The 20,121-nt window shown below is 34.0% G+C and overlaps 1 long non-coding RNA gene across 1 annotated transcript; it reads right to left on the reverse strand.

Annotated features, from left to right (window-relative positions):
* Window positions 1-9,102: 9,102 nt before the first annotated feature.
* On the reverse strand, window positions 9,103-20,037 carry LOC309631891. The gene is made up of 2 exons (XR_014246628.1): window positions 13,471-20,037; window positions 9,103-13,170 (listed from the first exon to the last, which is right to left on the reverse strand). It is a non-coding gene; the product is annotated as an uncharacterized lncRNA (long non-coding RNA).
* Window positions 20,038-20,121: the final 84 nt, after the last annotated feature.

Raw genomic sequence — 20,121 nt, forward strand, 5'->3', positions numbered from 1 at the left:
CCGTTTCTTTCAAAGTAGAAGGCAAAGTCCTTACAATGGCTTACAATACCCTGTATCATCTGGGTACCTGCATCAACATCAACTACTACTCCACTAACTCACTGCAACCCAGCTGTTCTGGCTTCTTTGTTGGTGAGTGTATGTGTATGCTCTTATTAGTATTTGTTTTTAATGTACCAAGCATCCTCCTACCTTGCATCTTTTTCATTGGTAGTTCTCTCTGCCTGAAATATTTTTCTAAATATCTGTATGGCTATCTTTCTTCTCCTTCAAGTCATTGTTCAAGTCATTATTTTCCTTGACCACCCTTTTCAAAATTGCAACAGGGCCCTCCAGCATAATTCTGTTCTTTAATTTAAATTTAACATTTTTACTTAATAACTATTATTTTAATTAAAATATTATTTATGTGTCCTATTCATGGTTGGTTTATGTTAAGTAGAATTTTAAGCTACATGGGACATGGAATCCTCTTCTATTTGGTCTCAGTTGTATCTTAAGCTCCTACAACAGTGTCTGGCACAGCAAGCTTCTCATTTGTTGACCTATGAATGAAATCTTGAAATGAAATTCTTACAATGCATACAAGGTACCTGCCATCAAGAAAGTATAAAAAGATGTACTACTGTTCTTGCCAGGTGAAACTAATCAACTGGGGGTTTCTATTTATTAGAACAGAGAAAAGTAATCTACTAGAACTAAAACTCCATACCAGGATCTACTTCTGAGACTACTTCTGGAATAGTCACATCAACTGTCCATATCAAGATATTTTGACATCAAAAGATATCAGTACCTGGTTAACTTTACTGCATAACAGTGTCATCAGTCTTCACAATTTATAAATTATAATGAGAATGTTATAGCAGAATCATCAATTCTGCTTTTATCTACTTGATATTATTTTAACAATCTGTCTAGCATAAACCCCCAATACGACTTCTGGGCCAGAAAGATTTTCCAGGAAATAGTTTAGGTGAGAGTGACTATCCAATAGCCCACAAAAGTTTGGGTAATTGCTTTACACAGTGCATAGTTGCCCTACAAAATATTAATCTTGGGAAAGACTAAGTGGGTGCACTTATTTGTTACGGAAGGCTGTTTCCTCAAGATTACCCAGCTCTTATTTTTAGAAGGGCTTTACATTAAGATCTAAATCATGTCTGGGGCTTTGGGAGAGGGCATAAACTTTGTATTTGAGAGGCTCAAATCAGGTCTGTATTTAACAGTCTGAGATATTTTTCATCTCTAATGAAAAATAATTTGTAATTTTATGAAATGAATTCCATCTGCCATCACCCCAATATGATTCTAAAGCAATTTAGATTGTGTTCCTCCTACCAGAATTGCCATTCTAAAATGATTCTAAATAATCTGGTGCTTTACTCACCAATCTACCCTTAGGAAGCAGCATGATATATTCAAAACACGTCCCAGTCCTCTGGAATTAATTATTTCCCCTACATTATCCATAGTGTTTCTAGCCTTTTGGTGGCATTTATTATAGACTCTTTTATCTATATTTTTATTAGATGGTAGAATACAACTAACAAAGTGATGATACTAAATACAAAATAGTATATATATTAGTTAAGTATTAAATTAAGCACAATAATTGAATGAACTATGTCACTGCACATCACTGACTGTATTTCCACCCAGATGATACTTTTTCACTCCATCTTTTCAGATAGTTTCAAGTATACCGTGAGATCTGGAGAACTGTTTTCTAAAATCTGTTTTACAGTGTTAATTCATATATTACTCATATAGTACTCAGAATAGAAACTTATACTTTCTAAATTAATTAACACTAACACTTTTTGGAAAGATGAGAAATATTTATATTTTAGGATTATTTCAATTAAAAAAATTAACAGCTGGCAAATGTAATAGGGAATGTAGGGCTACCTCACTCTATAAAAAGGAGATAAGCAGGACTTACCTGACATTTGGTCTGGTGTTGGGTCAGTCTCTAGGAGATTCTCTATACATTTTTTACCTTTGTATGTTAGCTTTATCCTCAGCCTGTTTCTCTAGAACTAGAAAAACTGGATACAGAATTTTCAAGTTTTGTGTTCTTATATGATGCCATCCAGAAGGAAACAAAGCATATACTCTTATTTTTCTTACATGAGTTCTTAGCTTTCATGGATTGGAATAACCTAGGAACAACTTCTGTGGCTGGAGAATTTCCATGTTCCGATGATTTTAGCTTGGATAAATCAACAAGTCATTGGGACAATGGGAGGATATTTCTCTAGCTGTAACAACTAGATGCTACTCCTGGACATGGGATGGAGCTAATATATACCAGTCTGCATGGTAGCCATATAATATTGGGGAAGGATATGATAAAATAAATTTTCACTGCTGATAGCTCACAAAATAAAAATCCAAAAAATCAAACTTAGCAAGGATGGAAGCTCTGTCAGCTCTGATGTAAGAATTAACAGATAGTTTGATCAGGCAGTGAAGATAGGATTAAAAAAATCAGCTCAAATCTTTTTTTTTTTTTTTCTTTATGTTACTTTTTTAAAATTTCAACCTTGAGGAGATGAGCATCTGATTAGCCTATCTTGGGACACAGATATGCTGCTTTTTCAAGCAAAGGCCAGTTGCTTTTTGCTGACCAGTGCATTAAAGATTTGACTCAATGGGAAATGACAGAGTCCAACCCAAATCCAGGGACTTGTTAGAAGAAGGGAAATGGATGCTTACTTGCAAAATCATCAGAGGTTTATTACTATATTTACTCTTATTATTTCTCTATAATTTAGTATTCTTTGCTTTCTCTAAAGAATTGCCTTGCAAGAAGTGTATGAAATCAGTTCAGAGTTTAACTTATTTCACCAAGTGATTATGTGATACTATAGAAACCATACTCATCAGTTTTGCTGATAATAGTAATTGGGTAAAGGTGACTAATATCTTAAATGGATTTCAAAATAACTATGATTAACTAGAGAAGTGGTCTACACTTTCAAGATTAATCCATCAATTGCAATCCAACAACTTAAGGAATAAAACCCGAAACACATACATGTAAGATGGATGATTTCTGACAATAGTTAATATAGAAAAAAAGGGAAGGTTATAACATCCATTAGAACTTTAAAAAATTAAAGTTATAGAATAACAAATATTCTATAGTATTTGTGGTGGCATATATATTAACCAGAATTATGTGTCCTAAATACTGAAATATTATGGAAGTTTTGGACCCTGGAGTAGACAACTGCTGTTTGTGCCTGACTTCTGTCTGTCTCTGCATTCTTCTGGCAAAAGAACACATCTTTCTTTCAGACACATTACTCTGTCCCATTTAATCTGGTTCTGGCATGAGTACAAGTCACACTGCCCTCTTGTTTGATCCAAAATTTGGGCAGGAAATTCAGATCAGGTGATTTAAAATAACCTTTGGTCATAAGGATTGTCTCTGGAAAGAACAAGTGCCCCACTCCAATAAAATATTTCCATAAACCGACTTGGGATGATGTAAGTTTTGACACTATGATTCTGTATCTTTCCTTATTGCCATATGGAGAAAATCTATGTGTGCAAGGAAAAACTCAAATAGAAAACAGGGTGGGAAGAGAGAATGAAAGAAATCAGAGACCAGACAAGTAAGAAGACAAGTCATGTCTGGATTTGTACAAAAGTGAAGATGCTGAAGGCTCTATTGGAACTTCCTGTAGTCAGGTGACACTCTTGAGATTCAAAGCTTGGAGATGTAAAGGAGGGAGAAAATATAAAGGTCTGAAACTAATAAGATGATTCAAAGAGGACACTTACCTCATCTATAAGCCACTAGTGGGGCAGGAGGGGGGCTGGGGAGAAAATGTAGCCTCCATTGAGAGGGTTCCAGAAAATGCTGATATGTCATGGGAAAAAACGATTTTAGTTATATCAAGAATGGCTATGTTCTAGCGAAAAAATATGAAGGATTTCAGGCATGGGGAGAGGGTGGGAAGTGACGAGCAGAATATAAACTGTGAATACATGGTAAGTAACTTAGATAGAGACAAAAGACAGAATGTGATTAGTCTGATATTCTCAAGGGAGTTTGTCTTGGTTGTCTCGGTATGGCTTAGAGTTTTAGAAGAGGAAAGGGTGGCTTAAAAGTATAGAGAGATATAGGTAGATAAAAATGCATAATATATATAGGGAGTCATTATGGAGTTTAAAGCCAGGGTATTGGATGAAATTATCAAGGACATGAGTCATGAATGTGAGTCACTGGGTTGACCACTTACTCTAAAATGGTTTAGAAATGAAATACACATATACATACATACACATGCACACATTTCTGTTATAGTTGTAACCTATTTAATGATTTTTTAACAATCAAAAACTAAATATAAACAAATCTTACATAATTTAATTTCCTAGAAGTGAAGTGTTAAATCATTAATAGCCTGGTAAAGACATTTGTCATGTGTTTTGTGTGTGTGTGTGTGTGTGTGTGTGTGTGTGCATGTGTGTTTGTGTTTGGACTGAAGGAACAAAGAATAACAACAAACAGAATTGATTAGAAATTTACCAACAGCAAAATTAAAGTAATTTAAATGGACTTGCTGAACAGTTTTATAGAATTTTGCTGGGGAGACTCTGATTACAAGATAGTTTTCGGCTATAGTTAATAAGCTTATAGTTAATAAATGATTAATAAAAACTTAAAAACTGGGAATCTTTGATCATTGCAGTATATGTAGGTGCTTGGATGATGAAACAATCTGTGCTTAAACAGTTTGTGCTCAAAGCTTCTGGAAATATTGAAATATTCCTGAGTCCTGGCAATCTGTTATTGAAAGAGATTGAGTTTAGGGAGTTTGTCTGTATTTTTAAGTCAATATTTCTTTAGCTTTCCTTCTCTAAGTTCCCTTTGGTCATTGATAAGCCATGGCTATAGGATACATACACCACATTTTATTAGTGATTTTCAGTTCAGATCTGCACTACTAGTCAAAGTATCTGTGGTCATATGTTTTAACCAGATTTAGATCTTTGTTTGTGTTGAATCATCACTTCTTACATTACCTGGTGAGACTGAGGCTACATAGCAGTATTAAAGACTCTATAAACTTCATATTTGAATGCTACAATTCAGAAAATGCTAATAATATTTAGACCTTTTAGATTATATACAAGCCAGTAGCTAGGCATAGAAAATTAAGTCTTGGCAGTGATTTTTTGGATATGACACTAAAAGTATAAGTAACAAAGGCAAAAATAAAAATGTGACTATATCAAACTAAAGCATTTCTGCACAGGGAAAGAAACAATTGATAACATGAAGAAATAACCTATGGAATGGAAGAAAATGTTTGTAAGCCATATATCTGATAAGGGCTTAATATCCAAAATATATAAAGAACTCATACAAATAAATAACAACAACCAAAAAAAAAAAAAAAACCCAAACAATCCAATTGAAAATGGGCAGAGGATCTGAATAGACATATTTTCAAAGAAGACATACAAATTGCCAACTGGAGCATGAAAGGATGCTCAACATCACTGATCATCAAGGAAATGCAAATCAAAATCACAGTAAGACGTTATTCCTGTCCTGCCCCTAGGTTCTTCAGAATCATTTTTTTTTTTAGATTCCATATGTATGTGTTAGCATACGGTATTTGTTTTTCTCTTTCTGACTTACTTCACTCCGTATGACAGAGTCTAGGTCCATCCACCTCTAGAGAATGGACTTGAGGGCACGGGGAGGGGGAAGGTCAAGGTGGGATGAAGTGAGAGAGTGACACTGACATATATACACTACCAAATGTAAAATAGATAGCTAGTGGGAAGCAGCCGCATAGTACAGGGAGATCAGCTCTGTGCTTTGTGACCACCTAGAGGGGTGGGATAGGGAGGGTGGGAGGGAGATGCAAGCGGGAAGGGATATGGGGATATATGTTTACATATAGCTGATTCACTTTGTTATACAGCAGAAACTAACACAGCATTGTAAAGCAATTATACACCAATAAAGATGTTTAAAAAATCACGAGATATCATTTTTTTATTAATTTTTATTGGAGTATAGTTGCTTTACAATGGTATGTTAGTTTCTGCTGTACGGCAAAGTGAATCAGTTATACGTATACATATATCCACTCTTTCTTAGATTTCTTTCCCATTTAGGTCACCACAGAGCACTGAGTAGAGTTCCCTGTGCTATACAGTAGGTTCTCATTAGTTATTTATTTTATATTTAGTAGTGGATATATGTTAATCCCAATCTCCCAATTCATCCCACCTCCCCTTTCCCCCCTTGGTAACTGTAAGTTTATTTTCTACATCAGTGACTCTATTTCTGCTCTGCAAGTAAGTTCATCTGTACCGTTTTTCTAGATTCCACATATAAGCAATATTATACGATATTTGCCTTTCTCTTTCAGAATTACTTCACTCTGTATGATAGTCTCTAGGTCCATCCATGTCGCTGCAAATGGTATTATTTCATTCCTTTTTATGGCTGAGTAATATTCCTTTGTATATATGTACCACATCTTCTTTATCCATTCCTCTGTCGATGGACATTTAGGTTGCTTCCATGTCCTGGTTATTGTAAATAGTGCTGCAATGAACATTGGGGTACATGCACCCTTTCGAATTATGTTTTTTTCTGGATATATGCTCAGAAGTGGGATAGCTGGGTCATATGATAGCTCTATTTTCAGTTTTGTAAGGAACCTCTATACTGTTCTCCATAGTGACTCTACCAATTTACATTCCCACCAACACTGCCAGAGGGTTCCCTTTTCTCCACACCCTCTCCAGCATTTATTATTTGTAGTTTTTAATGATGCCCATTCTGACTGGTGTGAGGTGATACCTCCTTGTAGTTTTGATTTGCATTTCTCTAATAAGTAGTGATGTTGAGTACCTGGAAACCATAAACAAAATGAAAAGACAACGCTCAGAATGGGAGAAAATATTTGCAAATGAAGCAACTGATAAGGGATTAATCTCCAAAATATATAAACAGCTCATGCAGCTCAATATCAAAAAAACAACAACCCAATCAAAAAATGGGCAGAAGTCCTAAATAGACATATCTCCAAAGAAGACATACAGATGGCCAAAAAACACATGAAGATATATCATCTTACACCTGTTAGAATAGCTTTCATCAAAAAGACAAGAGACAAGTGTTGGCAAGCATATAGAGAAAAGGGAACCCTTGTACACTGTTGATGAGAATGTAAATTGGTACAATCACTATGGAAAACAGTGTGGAGATTACTCAAAAAGCAAAAAATAGGATTATCATATTATCCATCAATCCCAGTTCTGAGTATATCCAAAGGAAATGAAAACAGAATATCAGAGATATATCTATACTCCCATGTTTATTACAGCATTATTCACAGTAGGCATGATATGGACATAAACTAATCACCTGCCATTGGATGAAAGAAAGAAAAGGAGGGAGGGAGAGAGGGAGGAAGAAAGAAGGAAAGAGAGAGAGAGAGGGAGGGAGGGAAGAAAGAATTGGGTGAGATCAGAGAGGGAGGGAGGGAGGAAGGAAGGAAGGAAAGGAGGAACGGAGAGAGGAAGATAGAAAAAAAGAAAAAAGAAGGAAACCCTGACATTTGTGACAATATGGATGGTCCTAGAGGATAGTATGCTAAGAGAAATAATTGAGACAAAGAAAAACAAATACTGTATGATATCATTATATGTGGAATCTTCATCTGTAGAGCCTGCATTATCAGATATGAGTGTATCAGCCAAATTGCTAATTTCCTAATTTCCTTTAGCCCAAATTTATTTAACAACATTCTGTAGTGGTTTGGATGATGGCATCACTAAAAGATACGTCCAGATACTAATCTCTGAAACCTGTAAATTCTGCTTTATTTAAACAAAGTGTCTTTGCAGTTGTAATTAAGTTAAGGACTTTGAGATTATCCTGGATTATCCATGTAGACCCTAAATCCAATGGCATGTGACTTTATAAGAGACACACAGAGAAGACAAACACAAGAAAGGTTATATGAGAACAAAGGCAGATGTTTTAGTGATGTGGCCACAAACCAAAGAAGTCAGCAACCACCAGAATCTATAAGAGACATGGAGCAGATTTTCCCCTAGAGCCTCTGTAGCAAGGGCAGCCTTGCCCATACCTTGGTTTTGGAGGCTATCCTTCATATTTCTAATATAATTACTTCTGGGGAGTGGGAAACCATTGGGTGAGATCAGAGAGGTGATGGTGTACATGCCAGAGAAAGCATTTTACTTTTGACCCTGTTCATTTTTGATACAATAGAATTGATTATTTTAATAAACATGACTTACCATTAAATTATGGAGAAAAAAGAAAATTAATAGAGATGACAGCTTTCAATTAAATGCCTCTTAAAATAAAAATTCAGTGGGTATTTGTTGAAGAGTGAAAATGTTTCTATCTACTATAAAATCACTGGGGATCACAGCTTCCTCCATATACCCCAATGAATAATTAGTTGTGTGGTCTGAAATTATAGCATTCACTTGTTCATCAAATAATTCTTGAGTTCCTATCATGTGCCAGACATTGCTTTGTGTGTTTGAGATAAGGCAGAAAAAATTGGCAAGAAGAAAATTTCTCTGACCTAATGGAACTTATATTCTAGAGGAAGAAAGATGAAATATATGATTGATCTGTCTCATCACCATCATTGTCATCATCACCACCATCTGTTAGATAGTGCTAAGTACTAAGAAGAGGGAAAGGAAATGTTATGTTTCTCACTGAGAAAGTGATATTTAAGAAAAAAAGAAGTGAGCAATTGAGTCATGTGGCTATTGAGTAAAGAGCATTCCAGGCAGGAGACAGCCTAGACATGTGGAGATCTAGGTAGCTAAAGTAGAGTGAACAAGTAGTAGGAAACAATGTTAGAGCAACAGCAGAGGCCAGGTCATGGAGGACCTTATACGATTTACATTGAGGAGATTGGATGCCACTGGAGAACTCTAAGCTGAGGATAAGACAATCTAACACATTTTTTAAAAAGGGTGTTGGAAAAAAAAAAGAAAAGAAAAGAAAAGAAAAGAAAAGAAAAGAAAAAACAAACAAACAAAAAAAGGGTGTTGGAAATTATTTAAAAAAAAAAAAAAGTAAGATGGGCCCAGGAAAGAAACGTAAATGAGCTTAATGATATAGATGAATTGGGATGGGAAAGATTTGGCATTGGGCTCTTAGTAAATTTACATTGGCTGCTTCTTAGTGTTAGAACTTTATACTAGCAGTTATACCTATGGTCATGGCTTTAGACATTAGGCAAGAGACTGGGACAAGTATCTGCAGGTGAAGCAGATGGTTAGTGCTGTATTCAGGAAATTCAGGGTATAGATTTGCAGTAGTTTCAATGTTTTAGAACAATTGTTATTTTTGAAAAAGATTAATAATAGTTAACTTTATTCCAAATAGGTGTGATTTGTCGTAAAACAGTCCTCCTTATATTTGAGCAGAATTGTAGCATGACTAGGCTAATGACTTAATGCTAGATTATAATACAATACTATAAATTGTGCTTGGTTTCCAAATTCCTATGTCTTCTTGGCCTGTGTGTGGGAGAGGAGATGTTGTCAAATGGTGGACTAATGATAATCCATTACTGTCTCCAGTAAAGGGTGCAAGAGACTCTTGTTTGAGAAAGGATTCAGTTAATGTCTATTCTTAATACATTGCAGAAGGAACTACTCAATTCTAGGCATTGATTCATTATTCCTCAAATAGTATCAGCTCTCTAGGAAAAATCAGTCATAATTCCTCTCTTTAGGAAAAGAGTTTTCTTAGGAGTTTTCCACTTTTCTTCCATCACAAATGAGCCCCTCTAACTTCTGCATAGCCTATTGTCAGTTATCAAGCCCTTTCCTCATATGAAGCCAGACAGGTGTCTGAGTGGCACTCAAAAAGGAATATACCACATTTTCCAACTTTCTCATCCTGAAGAATCATCTAGAAATCTTAAATACAGATTCCTAAATTCTACCTCTAGAAATTCTGATATAGTAGGATTTGAGTGGTACCAAAGACCTCTACCCCAAACAATTCTGATTGAAGAAGGGGGTCTGTAAACCAGCCTTTGAAAAATGCAGCCTTATAATCTAAAGTTTTGTAAGATGAAGCAGTTTCAATGTAATCAAATCAATTTAATTTCTAAATTTGGCCTATATTTTGTGATATATTAGTATAACTTCTCCCATCTTTACTCGCATCTCAGGATTAACACTTCAAGTTTATATTTTTTATGCTATAGCTTCTTATAGTTTAGTTACAATGTTTATTGAAGCTCTTGCACTAGGGAGGAATTTCAGTGGTAAGCCACATTCTAGAAACAAGGCTTTAATTGGGACATTGTCTTAGAGAAAACACGTTGAGCTCAATAAATGAGAACTCTTTCATGGGGAGAGATAAAGTTTTCAAATTGTGAGACCTTAAAAAGATGATACTTATGGGGCATATACACAAATTTATGGGCAACTGAGTCTGCAAACTGAAGATACACATTTATCTATGTATGAAATATGAAAAGATGTATTTCCTAATTCTCGCCAGTGAAAGATCCAAGAAGCAATAACACTAGAGAAGCAAAGAACCAAACTTTACCTGTGATCATCCACTTTCAAATTCCTTACTTCTGTTTTCCTAATAACCAGCACTCTCTTCTCTCAGGTTTCAGTGATGTGGTCAGTATTTCCCCACTCAAGGTGTGACTCTATTTCAACTCGATTTGTTTTTAATTTTTAAAATTTGCTTCCACAACCACTGGGGTACTGCTACATTCTTCCTTTTTCCTGCATTATTTATTTCTGTCACTTTGCTCTCCTATGGTTAGTAGCTAGTCCTGCTAATTTCAGATGCTTGTTTCCCCGCTTACCATCAATATTTGTAAATCCTGTTTTTCACTTATACTTTAATGGGTAAATAGTAGGTTGTTAGATTTGTTCACCTTTATGATTATTGTATTTCCGGAGAGACGAACAGAGATATTTGAAATTAAATGCCTTCCAGTAAATACTAGACCCTGATTTCTTTACAATATTCTCACTAATAAAAGTTGAAGATCTGCCAGTTTCTTTACCAATCACTCTGTTAAAAAAGCTCTTCTCCCAATTCTCTGTAAATTTTCATTTTCTTGAAGTCTCTACAATAAATGTTTTGTTTAAAGACATTTTCCTGCAATAGCAAGGTGCCTACCTTGTTCTTGCAGTGAGACCATCCTATTTTAAGGGATGGGTTTTGTTTCTCTTTTTCTTTCTCGGTTATGGATGCCTACAAAAGTCACAAAGAACTACATTAACTTTTTTTTTTTTTAACGTCTTTATTGGAGTATAATTGCTTTACAATGGTGTGTTAGTTTCTGCTTTATAACAAAGTGAATCAGTTATACATATACATATGTTCCCATATCTCTTCCCTCTTGCATCTCCCTCCATCCCACCCTCCCTATCCCACCCCTCTAGGTGGTCACAAAGCACCGAGCTGATCTCCCTGTGCTATGCGGCTGCCTCCCACTAGCTATCTATTTTACGTTTGGTAGTGTATATATGTCCATGCCACTCTCTCACTTTGTCACAGCTTACCCTTCCCCCTCCCCATATCCTCAAGTCCATTCTCTAGTAAGCCTGTGTCTTTATTCCCGTCTTGCCACTAGGTTCTTCATGACCTTTTTTTTATTTTTTTTCGCTTAGATTCCATATATATGTGTTAGCATACTGTATTTGTTTTTCTCTTTCTGACTTACTTCACTCTGTATGACAGACTCTAACTCCATCCACCTCACTACAAATAACTCAATTTTGTTTCTTTTTATGGCTGAGTAATATTCCATTGTATATATGTGCCACATCTTCTTTATCCATTCATCTGTTGATGGACACTTAGGTTGCTTCCATGTCCTGGCTACTGTAAATAGAGCTGCAATGAACGTTGTGGTACATGACTCTTTTTTTTTTTTTTTTTAAACATCTTTATTGAAGTATAATTGCCTTACAATGGTGTGTTAGCTTGTACTTTATAACAAAGTGAATCAGTTATACATACACAATATGTTCCCATATCTCTTCCCTCTTGCATCTCCCTCCCTCCCACCCTCCCCATCCCACCCCTTTAGGTGGTCACAAAGCACCGAGCTGATCTCCCTGTGCTATGCGGCTGCTTCCCACTAGCTATCTATTTTACATTTGGTAGTGTATATATGTCCATGACACTCTCTCACCCTGTCACATCTCACCCCACCCCCTCCCCATATCCTCAAGTCCATTCTCTAGTAGGTCTGTGTCTTTATTCCCGTCTTGCCACTAGGTTCTTCATGGCCTTTTTTTTTTTTTTCCCTTAGATTCCATATATATGTGTTAGCATACTGTATTTGTTTTTCTCTTTCTGACTTACTTCACTCTGTATGACAGACTCTAACTCCATCCACCTCATTACAAATACCTCCATTTCGTTTCTTTTTATGGCTGAGTAATATTCCATTGTATATATGTGCCACATCTTCTTTATCCATTCATCTGTCAATGGACATTTAGGTTGCTTCCATGTCCTGGCTATTGTAAATAGAGCTGCAATGAATGTTGTGGTACATGACTCTTTTTGAACTATGGTTTTCTCAGGGTATATGCCCAGTAGTGGGATTGCTGGGTCATATGGTAGTTCTATTTTTAGTTTTTTAAGGAACCTCCATACTGTTCTCCATAGTGGCTGTATCAATTTAATGGTTGCTCTTTTCCTAGTGGCTAAAGGACACCAAGAAGTAATGGCTCTAACTTTATAAGTACAAATAACCAAATTATAAATGAACTTTCAGGATTTGCTCCATAAAGTCATATTCAAAGTATTGAAGTATGTAAATGTGTAATTATTTTATTCACATACCCTATTATCCTTCTTGGTTGTTGAAATTCAGATCAGATTTATTTTTCCATTGCACATATGAATGTCCATCAGCTTACAATAGACATTTGAATGTAAACCATTTCATATTTAGCATAGCTTGTTAAAAGACTTTAATTCAGCATAAATTTTACCCTCTAAATATATTTAGTCTACCACTGGTAAGTGATCTCTAAGTCTTCAATTCATTGAATTCATTATACTTAATAAATTTTTTTCTCTAAATTTTATATCAACTTAAAATATATTTTGTACAATAAAAAGTACATAACAGGCTTCCCTGGTGGCGCAGTGGTTGAGAATCTGCCTGCCAATGCAGGGGACACGGGTTCGAGCCCTGGTCTGGGAAGATTCCACATGCCGCGGAGCAACTAGGCCCGTGAGCCACAACTACTGAGCCTGCGCGTCTGGAGCCCGGGCTCCACAACAGGAGAGGCCGCGACAGTGAGAGGCCCGTGCACCGCGATGAAGAGTGGCCCCTGCTTGCCACAACTAGAGAAAGCCCTCGCACAGAAACGAAGACCCAACACAGCCAAAAATAAATAAATAAATTAAAAAAAAAAGTACATAACAACTTTCACAGTTTTAAAAATATTAGTATAAAAGTTTACACTATGCTATAATAATATGGTATAAAAATTATACCTTCAACATCTAATCCTTTAAAGTTATTGATAAGCCCAAACATCTTATTTTCTTAAAAAAGAGCCATTGGATTTCTTAAAATAAAGTCAATGTCTTTGAGGGTATGTGGTAAGAACTTAGTTATTTAATACACTAATAAAATATTATAAATTGTTATATAGCATTTCCTTTTTCCTTTTCTCTCTATTCTTTAAATGAAATAGTGTAATTTTTATGATGATAGGGTCAGCTATTTGTCCGACAGCATCAAGTACTTTCTAGAATTTTTTTAAATCAATATTTTTATAGGCTATACTCCATACAAAGTTATTATAAAATATTGACTATATTCTCTGTGCTGTACATTACATCCTTGTAACGTATTTATTTTATACCTCGTAGTGTGTAGCTCTTAATCCCCTTCACCTATTTTGCCCCTCCCCCAACCCTCTCCCCTGTGGTAGTAACCACTAGTTTGTTCTCTTTATCTGTGAGTTTGTTTCTGTTTTGTTATATCCATTTATTTATTTCATTTTTTAGATCCACATATAAGTGAAAACAGAAAATTTAATATAAGTTTGCAAACAAATTGGCTGAATGTTTCTTAGGGATAAATGCATAGAAATTAATATGTTAGCTATAGTAATTTTATATATTAATATAAATTATGACTAACCAAGTTATTTATATACCTTTGGGCTGATCTTAGCACGGTGTATTTTAATTGAGTATATAAATTAGATCTTACATAGAAATATATTATATCTCCACTCCTACCCTTACTATTACTAATAAAAATAATTTAAGTACTGTGAATGTATAAGATACATTTTCAATAATTTCTTAGAATTAAACTTTTTAAATAAAGTACATAATAATGTATTCAGTTGGTTACTTTACAGCAAAGTAGAGATCTTTATTATTATAGATATAAATTAATAACTCAAAGATTCACATTTTGGTTTCTTTTATACAAGTAAAAGTGGGAGATCATATCTGAATCTCAAGACTTTTACAATGCAGAAAAAAATCACAAAATTTCTCGATAATTTTAATAGCACAATATAAAATTTAGTAAACTATAATCTTAAAGAGATCAAATATTTATAATATTTAATATTTTAATAGTCTTCTACTCCATTATATAAACTAACATCAGCATTTTTTTCAAAGTAAAGCAAGACTTCTTGTTTCAATTACAGCAAATAAAGTGCTTTCAAGTTATCCTTCCCACATTACAACACGAAAAAGCTAGACAAACTGAAAAGAGAAAATAATTTTTAGAAATTAGTCTACAGGGCAGATTGTCATCTTGAACTTTAGAGACACAGTTAAATTCAAAGAGTCATGGCTGACATCTGGAGCAGAGTTCAGTGGAGCCATAAACTGATAGGAACACTTAAATGGTAATATTGACAAATCATCCAAATCACACAGCTGGAGGCTGGCTGTGGACTAGCATCAGGTAAGAAATTTGAGTTGTAGGCAGCTCCTTAACACTTCTCTGGGTTTTATCTCAGGGGCCCAACCAGGTTCTCAAAGTAAGTTCTGAGAAAGTATCTCTCATGGCTCAGAAAGAGGAAGTATCTGAATAATCCTTATGAAAAAATACATAGATCCTTTTTGATAACAAAGGCATACTCTCTAAGGGGAAAGACTTTAGCCAAGCCTTGTCCCAGAGCTTTGGTGAAAGGGCATTTCTCTAACTCCAACCCCTCTAGTTTGTAAAACTGAAGTGGGGGAGTCCATATAAGAAGTAATACTTGTGAAAGTCACAGGCCAGAGATGCAGCCCGCCAAAAGACTGAGATTTAATCAGAAGATTGTAGAAAACTTATCTTCCCCTACACCTCACCACCATACCAACAGTGCTCCAGTATAACAGTGGATTACAGCTGAAAGAAATGCAAAGCATAGAATCCTTCTGAGTCGGAATACTTAGGTAGGCCCAAAGTCAATGGGGAGACAAAAACAAGAACACTAAAATAATTTCAAGATCTGGTACTTACAGCTATCAAAAAAAAAAAAATTGAGCAAAGGTGAATGTGAATCCTCACACTAGAAACCTATTTATCTCATTTTTTATTACCCAAATACAACATGTCCTACTTTCCAAAGAAAACATTATTAGGCATGCCAAAATGCAAGAAAAAAATACAGTCTGAAGAGATAAATCTTCAGAATGAAACTTAGATGTGACAAAGTTATTGGGATCATCAGACAGGTAATATAAAATAACTTTACTATATTAACAACACTAATGAAAATTAAATAATATGAAAGAATAAACACTATTTTAAGTAGGGAGATAAATTTTCTAAGATATAATCAAAATGAAATGCTAGTGATCAAAATCACTGTAACATTGGTGAAGAGTGCCTTTTACAGACTCATCAGTTGACTAGACATGACCTAGGATAGAATCAATAGAAACTCCCCAAACTTAAGAGGAAGGAAAAGTACAGAATATTCAATAACTGTGACACAATCTCAAAAGCTATAACGTATATGTAACTGGGATATCAGAAGTAGAAGGAAGACAAAATGGAAAAGAAGAAATATTTGAAGTAACAATGGCTTAGAACTTAGCAAAATTAATAAGACACCAAAATACAGATCTAGGTTGCTCAGAGAACTTCAAGCAGAATAAATAACAAAAACTACAACTAGGCATTTCATAATTAAACTGTGGGAGACCAAAGACTGAGAGATGCTCTTGGAAAAAGACTGATGGAGAGACAGTGGACATTTTGCCAGAAATTATGCAAGGGAGAAAAGAGTAGAGTAAGATATTTAAAGTTTTTAAAGAAAAAGTAACAACTGATATAGAATTCTATATCCAGCAAAATTATCTTCAAAAGTAAAAGAGAAGTGAAGACTTTCTCAGACAAATAAAAACTGAGGGAATTCATTGTCAGCAGATCTGCCCTGCAAAAATCACTAAAAGATTTTCTTTAGTAGAAGAAAATCATGTAGGTAAGAGACTTGGGTCTAATAAATAAAGAACATCCTAGAAGGAATAAATGAAGATAAAATTAAAATTTTCATTTTTATTTTTCTTGATCTAGAAGCTAACAGCTTTCGAAAAATTAACATTATAATAGTGTCAATCTATGGAGTGATTATGGCATATGGATACCTAAAATGAATAAGAGAAATATCACAAGGGATAGGAGGGTGGAAATGGGAATGCTATAACTTACATGTAGTACACATGAAAAGTAATAATGTTATTTAGAAGTAGAATTATCTTAGTACAAAAATACTGTCAACTATGGGGCAACCACTAAATTTGTCAATACAGGTATAATTGATATCAACTTTAAGAGAGGAGATAAAATGGGATCATATAATGCTCAATTAAAACCAGAAACGCATAAAATGTGGTGATAGGGAAACAAAAAACTGTCATAACAATTGGAATGCATTTACAAACAAGTTGATATTAATCCAAATATATCAGTGATGACTTTAATTGTGAATAATAACAATGGTTTCTATAAGAAATTACTTTAAATATAAAGACTGTGATAGTTTAAAAGTAAAGGGATGGAGAAAGATTCACCATACTAACACTATTTTTAAAAGCTGGTTTGTCTATACTAATTTCAGGCAAAGCAAACTGACTTCAGAAAAAGGAAAATTATGAGGGATAGTGAGCAGCATTACAAATATTAAAGGGATAAATTCTCCAGGAACACTTTACAATCCAAAGTATGTGCACTTAATAATAGACCATCACAATAGATAGAAGCAAAAGGAGAAATAGATAAATCAACTATTGTAATTGGAGACTTCAGCACCTCCCCTGTCAGTAACTGATAGATAAAGCAGGCATAAAATCAATATGTTGATTTGAACTGCTCTTACAATCAACTTGATTTCATTGTCTTTTATAAAATATTCCATCTAACAATAGCAGAATACATATTTTTCTAAAGCTTATGTGGATTGCACCACAATATCCATGTTTCGATTCATAAAACACACTTTAGCACATTTAAAAGAATAGAAATCATACAGAGTATGTTGTCAGACCATAATAGAATTCAACAGTAAATAAGTAACAGAGCTTGCTGGAAAATCTCCAAGTTTTTGGAAGTTAAACAATCCATGTCTAAATAACACATGGATTAAATAAGTGTCAATAAAAACTTAACAAATATTCCAAAGTAAATGAAAATACAACTTTCAAAATTTGTGAGATGTAGCAAGAGCAGTGCACAGAGGAAAATGTATAGTATTAAATGCTCACATTGGGAAAAACAATAAAGATCTAAAATTAGTAATTTAAGCTTCCATCTTAGGAAACTAGAGAATAAAGAAGAATTTAAGTTTAAAGAAAGCAAATGAAAAGAAATAATAAAAATCAGAGTAGAAATGAATCAAACTGAACATAAGAAAATAATAGAAAATCTGCAAAACCAAAAGCTAATTCTTTGAAAATATCAATAAGATTGATCAACCTCCAGCCAGGCTAGCCACAAACAAACAAACAAACAAATTCAAATGATGAGCAATTTCAGAAATTAAATAGGTATTGTTACTATTAAGGACATTCAAAGAGTAATACAAAGTATACAATGAATAATTTAATGCCCATATATTTGATACTTCAGATGAAATGGATCAATTCCATCAAAGATATGAACTTCCAGAACTCTCACAGGAGAAACATATAATGTGAATAGTCGTATGTCTATTAAATAAATTGAACTGATAGTTAACAACCTGTCAAAAAAGAAATCGACAGACCCAGATAGACTCACCAATGATTCTACCAAACATTTACAAATGCTAGCAATATTACAAATTTCTCCCAGAACTTAGAAACTTAGAGAAAACTTCTAACTCATTATATGAGTTCAACATTACCCTAATATCAAAACCAGATAATGATATTAAAATAAAGGAAAACTACATACCATATTGCATATGAACATAGACTCATACGTCCCCAATGAAATACTATTAAACCAAATCCAGCAATAAGTAAAATAATGCCTATGTGGGATTATTTCTGGTATGCAAGGCCAGCTAAACATTCAAAAATCAATCAGTGGAATCCACCACATCAAAAAACTTTAAAAATATAAACATATGACCATACTGATGGACAGTAAAATGCATTAGCCAAAATCCAACACCAATTCATGACAAGAATATTCAGCAAACTATGAATAGAAGGGAACTAAGTTTCTACCATTTGATAAAGAACATCTACAAAAATCCTACAGCTAACATCATATGTAATAGTGAGAAACCAGAGAGCAGTGGTTTAACTCCAAAGAGCAGTGACAAGGAACAAATATCCTTTCATACCAGTTCTGTTCAATATCATACTGGAAGTCCTAAATAGTTCAATAAAACAAGTAAGGGAAAAATAAATTTATAGATTGAAATAAAGAGAAAAGAAACAGGCTTTATTTGCACATGGCATGAATGTTTATATAGAAAATCCCCCAAACTGACAAATAATTCCCAGAACTAGTAAGTGAGTAAAACAAAGTCAAAGGATTACTAGCTTAATATACGAAAGAACACTTTCCTATATACCAATAATCAAAAATTGGTATTTGAAATTTTAAAAAAATACATGAAATAGCATGCAATAAAATGAAATACTTAGGTGTAAATCTAACAAAATAAGTATAGGCCCTATGTGGGAAACTATAAAACAATGATACAAATTCAAAGAAATTCTAAGTAAATGGAAATGCAGTCCGTGCTCACAGAATGGATGACACAGTATTATTTTGGTGTCAGTTCTTCCAAACTTGATCTATAGATTCAATGCAATACCAATGAGAAATCCAGAAAATTATTTTGTGAATATCAATAAATTGATTATAAAATTAATATGGAGAAGAAAGGGACCTAGAACGGCCAAAAAACACTACAGTGGAAAAAAGCTGAAGTACTCAAACTACCTAATTTCTATGCTTACTGTAAGTTTACATGCACTGGTGAAAAAAATAGATAGATTATTATATAGAAAAAGATATAGAAACCCCAGACTTAAACTGTAATTATAGTCAATTATTCTTCAACAAAGGAGCAAAGACAATTCAATGAAGGAAGGTTAGCTTTCATAATCATTCTGGAGCAATTGGACACCTATACACAGAAACATTGATCCAGGCACAGATATTACAACATACACAGAAATAAGCTCAAAATGGATCATAGATCTAAATGTAAATTGAAAAGCTATGTTGTTTTTGAATAAAACATAGGAAAATGTTGGCATGACCTAGATCTGACAATGGGTTTTTAGATACAACACCAATAGCATGTACCATGAAAGAAAAAAAAAAGGATAAGATAGACTTTATTAAAATTATAAATTTCTACACCTCAGAAACCGCTGTGAAAAGAATGAAAGGCAAGTCACACACCAGGAGAAAATGTTTGCAAACTGTATATCTGATAAAGCACTTATGTCCAAAATATGCAAATAAATGTTAAAATCAATAGTAAAAAAATTAAAATGGGTAAAAGATCTGAATAGACACATAAAGCACATATACAGATACTAAATAAGCATGTAAAAATATGTTCAACTTCACCTGTCATTAGGGAATTGCAAATTAAAGCAAAACC

The sequence above is a fragment of the Balaenoptera borealis genome, assembly GCF_965194805.1.
Source record: "Balaenoptera borealis genome assembly, chromosome: 7".
NCBI classification, from domain to species: domain Eukaryota; kingdom Metazoa; phylum Chordata; class Mammalia; order Artiodactyla; family Balaenopteridae; genus Balaenoptera; species Balaenoptera borealis.